General features: G+C 46.8%; 1 protein-coding gene across 2 annotated transcripts in view; it reads right to left on the reverse strand.

The window, feature by feature from the left end:
• Positions 1-7,273, reverse strand: part of txlnba (taxilin beta a) — a 40,433-nt gene extending 33,160 nt beyond the window's left edge. The window contains exon 1 of one of the 2 annotated variants that reach the window (XM_078557475.1): positions 7,128-7,273. The gene's annotated coding sequence lies outside the window, so the exon portion shown is untranslated. Of the gene's footprint in view, positions 1-3,346; positions 3,362-7,127 lie in introns of those variants that run through there. The other variant, XM_078557476.1, reaches the window with a different exon arrangement.
• Between the last annotated feature and the right edge of the window lie 732 nt (positions 7,274-8,005).

Raw genomic sequence — 8,005 nt, forward strand, 5'->3', positions numbered from 1 at the left:
ACTTATCAACCCAAGCACGGACCCCTCCAGTATCTGAGGAGTCATGAATGGTGCTGAACATTGTGTAATCATCTGCGAACAGCCCCAGTCCTGATCTTATGATGGAAGGAAGGTTATTGAATTATGGAAGTTGTGGAAGATAGGAGACCAGCCCAGAGAGCAATGGGACAGCCAGATTTGAAAGGAACAAAGGACTGGAGGAAGATGGACGAGATCAGCCATGGTTGTATTGAATGGCAGAGCAGGCTCGGTGGGCCTCCTGGTCTACCCCTGCTCCTATTTCTTGTGTTCTTATGGTTTCAGTAGCAGACGAGGCAAGCGATGTTACAAATGTGGAAGTTGGCAATCGTATGATGGATCGGATAGGGGGTCAGGAGCTCAGCTCAGGATCAAACATGACACCAAAGTTGCGAACGGTCTGGTTCAGCCTCAAAGAGTGGGCAGGGTGAGGGATGGTGTTTGCCCCCTCCTCCTGGATGTGCAGCTCAGAATCTTAGTGCCTGCTCTTCAATCCTTTATGTTACTCACAAAAAAACGAATTGCTCACCAGCTTAATGGCATCACTCACGGGCAGCAACAACTGTTTGCATTGATAGAGTAAACATGGTAAAACATCCCACTTAAAATCTATATTCAAAGGTAGCAATACTCTTGAGAAACACATCAAGACTGGAAATCAAGGACCTCTGGGATATAAAACTGATTAGTTGAATCAATGATGTTAACCACAACTTGCTCACCGATACCTACTTTGGGCTCTGCCAGAAGCACTCTGCTTCAAGCCTCACTGCAGCCTTGGTGAAAATTTTGGACATAAGAGCTAAAATCCAGGGGTCACGCAAGAGAGGTTACCCTTTCCATCAGTCACCATTGACCAAATGTGGCAACAAGGAGCCCCAGTAAAGTTGGGAATGGGAATTGGGAGGAAACTCTCCATTGGTTGAAATCATACTTAACACAAAGGAAGATGGTTGTGGTTGTTGGAGGTCACTCATCTCAGCTCCAGGACATCACTGCAGGAGTTCCTCAGGGTAGTGTCCTCGGCCCAACCATCTTCAGCTGCTTCATCAATGACCTTCCTTCCATCATAAGGTCAGAAGTGGGAATGTTCGCTGATGATTGCACAATGTTCAGAGCCATTCACAACTCCTCAGATACTGAAGCAGTCCATGTCCAAATGCAGCAAGACCTGGACAATATCCAGGCTTGGGTTATAAGTAACAAATAACATTCATGCCACACAAGCACCAGACAATTACCACCTCCAACAAGAGTCTAACCATATCTCCCTGAGATTCAACGGCATTACCATTGCTGAATACCCCACTTTGACATCCTGGGGGTTACCATTGACCAGAAACTGAACTGGACTAGCCATATAAATACTGTGGCTACAAAAGCAGGTCAGAGGCTAGGAATCCTGTGATGAGTAACTCACCTCCTGACTCCCCAAAGCCTGTCCACCATCTACAAGGCACAAGTCAGGAGTGTGATGGAATACTGGATGAGTGCAGCTCCCACAGCACTCAAGAAGCTTGACACCATCCAGGACAAAGCAGCCTGTGGGTGTGGATGTGGATCAAAGATGGGGTTGAACTGTGACACCTCAGCTGAAGCATTGTGGTCGCTCTGGGCTCCACGCTTTGGAAAGGATGTCAAGGGCCTTGAGAAGGTGCAGCGGAGATTGACTAGAATGGCACCAGGCATGGGGGACTTCAGTTATGTGGGGACTGGAGAAGATGGGGCTGTTCTCTTTAGAACAGGGGAGGTCAAGGCAAGATTTGAAAGAAGTGCTCAAAATCTTGAACGGTTTTGATAGAGAAAATAAGAAGATACTGATTCCGGCGGCAGAAGGGGCAGTAACTATGGCGACAGATTTAAGGCCATTGGCAAAAGAACCAGAGACGACATGAGGGAACACCATTGTACACAAGGAATTATTGTGATCTGGAATACACAGAAGCAGATTCAATAGTAACTTGCAAGAGAGAATTATATAAATACTTGAAAGACCACGGAAAAAGAATGGGGGATGAGGTGAGACTAATTGGATAAATCTTTCAAAGGGCCAACAGACTCACGATGGACCGAATGGCCTCCTCCTGTGCTGTGTGATTCTATGAATCTGTATGAAGTGCTTTTGGGACTTTCCTGAGAGATGCGACTGGGGTTTTATAAATGCAAGTTCCTTTCTATCTTTTAAAGGTCAAACAATTCAATCACAAAGGTCGCTGTCTGTCACTGTCTCCATGACTACCAGAGAGTCAGGGGACAAAAGAATAACAAAAAAGCAGAATAAACCTGCCTCGCGAATTCCACTGATGTATTTTACATAGAACGCGACTTAAATAAACGTAACTTTTTTTCTTTTCTACCTCTTTTTATCCTCCACGTTTATGTTCCTTTTGGGCTATTTCTAGGCGGGTTGAGAGTTGTGCGTAGGCCAAGAGCAGTCACCTCAATTTCACCAATATCGATGACCCACGTGTAAAATCTACACAGCAACATTTTTAATGCGAGACGATTCCAGCTCCAAAACAGGTGGCGCATTCCAAGGGAACGCCAGGAGCCATAGGCCCCAGGCCTCACTTGGAGTTGGGCCTTGGGCCTCAATTTAGGAATAGGGACCAGCCTCTGGCACCTGTTGTGTCTCGAGGGACATCTCGGCCTGTCGTATCTAATAGGGGGCCGCCCGCCTCATCCCCTCCCTCTTTCTGAAACCTTCTCCAGCCCTGCGGCCCACCAGGATCTCCACTGGTGTTGCAAACAATGGTCGTCTCCAGGGGAAGTCGGTGGAAGTAGAGGATCCCTGAGTGAAATTGGGATCATCTTAAAGCAAGAATTTCGAAAAAAAAAGACGAAAAGAATTGAGCAGGTCATTGCGGGCACGAGATTTTGCCCTATCCGCGTTTAATCGCCTGGTGATTCAGTGCCACTTCCAGACTCGGACTCCCGCCTGCCTCTCCTTCCCGGGATTATCAGCTGGAGCTCCGCAGTCGTGTGGGGCAGCGGCTCCCGGATCTCACTCTTGGCCACCGCCCAGGACGGGATGAGCTGGTGCTGTTGACACCTGATGGATCCAGGCTTTCTCCCCTCCCCTCGGCCAATGCTGCTAAGACAGGGCCGGCAGGCAGTGGAGGTGATGGTACCGTCCTAGCGGTTCCGCTCCTGTGTGGGACTCCGGCTATGCAGCCCTGCCGGTCTAGACCCTGCTGGAAACCATCATGGTCCTGACGTGTTTGGTGGCGATAAGGGCAGACGCAGGTCTGCCATTGGTTACATCCCCGCTCGTTCCTTCTGTGTGTCTGCATACGTAGATGACAGAAACAAGCTACCTTCTACTCACTGTCTCTTTCCCTCTTATGGTGACTTGCTGCTGCATTCAGCCAAGTTCACTCCCTGGTTACACACGGCCCCGAGCGATCCCTATTAAAGAAGTTCAGGAACATGGCAGACTTCTCTCTACACGTGTCTAACAGAGACTGAAGTCAATCAGTCTCCTAGTCCACTTCTGTACTTAAACATTTTAGTGCCCATTAAAAGGTGACATCAGTTCCTTTTTGACGGGCTAATACTTCCTTTTCGATTTAAGACTATTTCTTACCTGGCAATGCACGGGTGGCATCAAGTGCGTCCCAGGGGACTGAAGGTCAAAGCAGGGCATCATCCTTCAGTGAAATCCAAACCCCACCGATCCCATCGCAGCCGGCCAAAAGTCCCAGCCAACCGGGATCCTCATGGCTGTTTTTTTCCCCCCCACTTTACGACTTGAATTTGATTGGGCGGCGCTTTGCCTCCGAAGCATGAATGAAGTGAGCGCTTTGCTTGAAACAGCGTTTCAAAACCTCCCGGAATGCTTTCTTTGCCCACCGGGAGATTGATGCCGATTCCAGGAGAATTCCCGGACATACCCGGAGGACTGGCGCCTCTTACTCCACGCTCCCTGATTCTTCACCCCTCTCGTATGTCGACCATGGTAGCGCTCTCACCCCTGAGTCAAAAAGCTCCGAGTTCAAGTCCCACTCCAGGGCTTAAGCACAAAAAAAATCAAGGCTGACACTCCAGGGCAGCTCTGAAGGGGGGTGTGGTGCTAACTTTCAGATAAGACATTAAACCAAGGCCTTATCTTCCCTCTTGGGTGGATGTACAAGATCTCCCATGGCACTATTTTGGAGAAAAGCAAGGGAGCTGTCCCGGTTTCCTGGTCAATATTTATTCTTCAGTCAACATCACACAAGCAGCTAACCTGCCAATTATCACAAGGCAAGGTGCCACTCACAACAAAGAGACATATGACTCATTCCTGAGGTTGGGCTGAGGGATAAATATTAGCCAGGCCAACAGACAAAATCCCTGTTCTGCTTTGAATAAATGCTGTGGGATCTCTTACATCCACCTTTGAGACTCAGTTTAACCTATTGAGAAGGTAGCACCTCACTGAAGAGTCAGCCCAGATTATGTGATCAACAACAGCTTGCATTTATGTAGTGCCTTCAAGGCCATCCGAAGTTTCATAATTTGACATTGAGGTATTAAGACAGGTGATCAAACGCTTGGTCAAAAAGCACCTTAATGGAGGAAAGAGAGAGGTTCGAAGAGGGAATTTTCTTTTTACTATTTGTTTGCTCGCATTATTAAATGCTAGGCCAGCATTTATTGCCCATCCCTAATTGCCCTTGCTCAGAGGGCAGTTAAGAGTCAACCACATTGCTGTGGGTCTGGAGTCACATGTAGGCCAGACCAGGTAAGGATGGCAGATTTCCTCCCCTTTAAGGTATCAATGAACCAGATGGGTTTTTACAACAATCAGCAACAGACCTTTAACTCCAGAGTTTACTTGAATTCATGGTGGGATTCGAACCCAGCTCCCCAGAGCATTAGACTGGGTCTCTGGGTTACTAGTCCAGTGACAATACCACCATGCCACCACCTTATGGTAGCCAATGGTAGCAGTGTAAAGGGAATGGGGTGAGGGTGGGGGGGTAATGTACAAGAATTAGATGAGTGCAGAGGCCTCAGAAAAGGATTGGAGGAGATCACACATTTAGATATGGATGAGGCCAAGGAGGGAGGGAAGAAGAATAGAATTCTTGTTGGAAAGAGAGACATGTTGCTGAAGCTTTTCACCTTACATTCTTCAGGACAAATGCAAGAAAGCCAAATTTCAAACAATCACAATAATTTATACTACAGGAGAAAAGGGGGCTGATTGGTTGGCAAGTTGGCTCTGATTAGCCAAGACATCGCCATGGAGAAAGCAATGAAGAACTCTAGACTCGCTAAGCTGCTTGGAAATTCAAAAAAAGCGCAAGGGTTGAACATATTCCTTTTGTTTGCAGAGAACGGGTCACTGTGTATGAATGTATGTTGCTTCTAGCAAGCATAAATGAGGCACATTATGAGCTTGACTGATTATCTTAAATTAGTTGTTAGTGTAGCTATTAGCGCACTCAGGATTGTTCAGCAAATGCTGTCGAATTACAGAATCGCATATGAGAGTCGACATTTTGAATAGAACTTTAAAATTGAGTGTCTGATATGTTGGCAAGCATAAGGGGTGATGGGCGAAGGTAACCTGGTGCGAGTTAGGACATGGGCAGCAGAGATTAGGAAGAGTAGGAGTTTACATAAGGCGGCAGATGGGAGGATGATGGAAGAGATGAACCTGGAGGTAACAACAGCAAAAATGAGTGCCTCAGGAATTGGGAATTAAGCCCACAAACCTCTTCAACCATGGGCAAGAGAAGATCCACAGGCCCAAGGCTGCCATCAGAAAGGTTGAGAGCATTGCTGGGGACATTAGGTTTACACCACCCTCTGTCCAACATTTCATTGCGGCTGCTAACCCAACTAAGAGAAACTAGTTAATACCTGCATTAAAATAGTATTAAGAGTTCACTAGCATGGACTGCAGTCTGGCCTAGGTTAAAATCGTAGCGACATCAGGCTTAGAATACTGCTAAAAAGGAATCTCAGCCGCAACTTGCATTTATATAGCGCCTTTAATGCAAAATGTCTCAATCACTTCACAGGAGTGTCGTCAGACAAAATTTATCACCAGGCCGTAAAAGGGTAAATAAGGACAGGCAACCAAAAGCTTGGTCAAAGATGTGGGTTTTAAGAAGCGTCTCAAAATAGGAAAGAGAGGTAGAGAGGTGGGGAGGTTTGGGGGAGGGAATTCCAGAGCTCAGGGACTAGGCTGCTGAAGGCACGACCGCCAATGGCGGAGCAATTAAAATCGAGGATATGCAGGAGGACAGAATGGGAGGAGCGCGGCAATCTTGGCGGGTTGGAGGAGGTTAGGATTCGGGAGGAGTCAGGACTGTGGAGGGATTTGAAAGCAGATAGGGATCTTCATGAATGGATCTATGCTGCCCCCACACAGGATGACCCAGATCTCTGTTACTGATCAATCAGGCTCGTGTGGACAAAGTCAACTGTTCAGATATGTTGGCAGCTGACAGCTGTCCCAGTTGCACAGGGAAGTCTCTCAGCTTCTTAATTTAGTCCACATGACGAGACTCTCCCAGTGATTATCGGTACGTTTCAGTCCAAAATAATCAAAGTGTTACCTTCCCCGCTAATCCGGCAATAAAACTAAAAATGAAAGCTTTGTTGCGTTTGGGATAGACTGCACCGTCTCTCACTGGCAAGTTTAAATTGGATCCTGTAATACCTGATCAATCATTTGTCTGGTGACTTTGGAACGAGGGCTAACTTTGAGGTGAAGTCTGTCGGATGAATGTCCTAAGTGACATTGCTGGACTCAGTTCCTGCTGATCCCGTTGTTTACTTATCACTTAAACGGTTTTAGCCTCTACCCCTCTCCTCCAAAGAGACAAAACAGTGAACGATTTCACACATTTGCGATGAAGGAATATATTTAAGCGAGGCTTAAATTTCTCCCATTGTACTTGTTGAGCAGGAGCCAGACAGACGGGGAATGCACCACTCGATCGCCACACAAACCCCGCTCCCCTCCTCACTCAGAAATCCTTCAATTTCAGAGATGACATGAACTTTTCCTTAAAAAAGCGATGATGTTGCACTACGCCTTTCTTTCCCCCCTCCCCACACACACACACACACACACACAGAGAAGATCAAGAACTTAGATGTAAACTCACCTCTGCCTGGGCCGTGCACTGTAGTGAAGCAAGCTCACTTTCTGGAGTGACAGAACAGCTGAGGGTTAGTTGAGCACAGCAGCTCCCAGCTAAAAATAAGCCCGGTCAACAGTGAACGAGTGGGAAGGGCCTGTGGAGTTAGACTAGTCTTAGCAGACTTCCTGAGCCCCCCACTGGGATAACTGAAGTAAACCCCCCCCCCACCAAAACACAACTCGAATTTTATTTTGGAATGTTAACCTGGTACCAAGGTAGCGTTAAACTAAATTAACCTGAGGTTTATGGATGCAGTTCAGTCATGTCACAGCACTTCCACATTAACTGGCCGTCGATTGTCATCACGTAGGATTCACAACACAGAAATAGACCATAAAATTCAACAGACCACTCAGCCCAGCTGGTTCATGTTGGCCCTTTGAACCTGCTCCTACCCCTGCTTCATCTCACCCTGTCAGCATAACCTCCTCCTCTCTCTCTCTCAGCATTTGGGCTTGTAGTTAATTGGTGAGATTCATTTAGAATTGGATTCCTTAATTGGCTGACAAGTTAACAGCATTGGATAAGCATTCATTGGATAAATTAAAACCTCGATCAATTGTTCAATTTAAAACTGATATTGATAGATTTTTGTTAGCCTGAGGTATTAAAAGTGATCAAGGACTGGTAGCTGGAGTTATGGTGCAGATTAGCCATGGTATCACTCAACAGCAGAACAGCCTCGAGGGGCTGAATGGCCTCCTCCTGTTCCCATGTTCCTATATGTTTGTAGTTAGCAATTTTTCAGAACTTACAGGGCCTCATTCTTATGCACTGATCCAGTTGAACAGGTTGCCCTGCCTTCCACTTTGGGTGATGTTGTTAACTTTCTGGTACATCAC

This window comes from Cetorhinus maximus, chromosome 14 (genome assembly GCF_964194155.1).
Source record: "Cetorhinus maximus chromosome 14, sCetMax3.hap1.1, whole genome shotgun sequence".
Taxonomy (NCBI): Eukaryota; Metazoa; Chordata; class Chondrichthyes; order Lamniformes; family Cetorhinidae; genus Cetorhinus; species Cetorhinus maximus.